The sequence below is a fragment of the Apium graveolens genome, chromosome 9 (assembly GCF_009905375.1).
Source record: "Apium graveolens cultivar Ventura chromosome 9, ASM990537v1, whole genome shotgun sequence".
NCBI classification, from domain to species: domain Eukaryota; kingdom Viridiplantae; phylum Streptophyta; class Magnoliopsida; order Apiales; family Apiaceae; genus Apium; species Apium graveolens.
This window is the reverse complement of record NC_133655.1, coordinates 102,947,405-102,948,672: the sequence shown is the minus strand read 5'-3', so window position 1 is coordinate 102,948,672 and position 1,268 is coordinate 102,947,405. Positions and strand designations below refer to the sequence as shown.

Genomic DNA, 1,268 nt, shown 5'->3' with positions numbered 1-1,268 from the left:
CAATGGCTATAGAAGGAAGTAATAATGAAGTTGTGATCTCATGAGTGTTTTATTATTGATAAATTGAAGTGTTAGTTAAGTGGTTAATTAATTAGTTAATTATAGTTAATATTTAATTAACAATTTTAAGTGTTATTATCTTAACATTGAGAAGTAGTCATACATTGGTGAGTGAGTTAAATTAGACAATAACTTAGTCTGAGTCTCTGAGGGAACGAACTAGAAAGTATTCTATATTACTTGCGAACGCGTATACTTGCGTGAATATTAGTGCGTGATTTCGCCCTAACAAGTTTTTGGCGCCGCTGCCAGGGACTCGGCGTATTTGTTTAGTTTATGTACTTACCATCATTGGTCATTAAGACTCAGTGATTAGGACGTAGTAGTTAATTACTCTTTTCGGTTGTGTTTCAGGTACTTTAGCAAACGTTTATGCAAACTCGTTCTCGTGCTCGCAAGAGGACCTTAGATACAGCTGAGGAGAAAGACGAAGTTCTTGATACACCGGAGAAGTTAGATTTTGAGGATTCGGATTCAGGAACTGAGCAGAAAGAACCAGTAAACATGGGAGATCGTATTGTTCAAGTTGATCCAGCTCTTATGGATTTTTCTCGGCCTAAAATTGATGACATTCAGTCAAGCATCCTTCATCCGGCTATTCAAGCTAACACCTTTGAAATCAAGCCGGGCACTATTTAGATGGTGCAGAATTCTGTTTCTTTTGGAGGAGCGGCAACTGAAGACCCCAACATGCACATAAGGAATTTTGTTGAGATCTGCAGCACTTTTAAGTATAATGGCGTGACTGATGAGGCTATCAAGTTGAGGCTTTTCCCATTCTCAGTGAGGGATAAGGCTAAAGACTGGTTACATTCTGAACCAGCTGGGTCCATCACTACGTGGCAAGATCTTGCGCAAAAGTTTCTGGTAAAGTTTTATCCAATGGCAAAGGCTGCTGCTATGAGGAGTGCTCTTACTCAGTTTGCGCAGCAACCTACAGAATCTATGTGCGAGGCTTGGGAACGCTACAAGGAAATGTTGAGAAAATGTCCACATCATGGAATGCCGGATTGGATGGTAATCACTGGTTTTTATAATGGTTTGGGGGCCCAATCTCGGCCCATGCTCGATGCAGCAGCTGGAGGCGCCTTATGGGCTAAAAGCTATACTGAGGCGTATAATCTTATCGAGACGATGGCTGCAAATGAGCATCAAAACCCAACTCAGAGGATGACGTCAGGCAAGGTAGCAGGTATTCTGGAAGTTGA

The 1,268-nt window shown here is 41.2% G+C and overlaps 1 non-coding gene across 1 annotated transcript; it reads right to left on the bottom strand.

The window, feature by feature from the left end:
• Nucleotides 1–957: 957 nt before the first annotated feature.
• On the bottom strand, nt 958–1,064 carry LOC141687840 (small nucleolar RNA R71). Its single transcript, XR_012561320.1, has one exon. It is a non-coding gene; the product is annotated as a small nucleolar RNA R71 (small nucleolar RNA).
• Between the last annotated feature and the right edge of the window lie 204 nt (nt 1,065–1,268).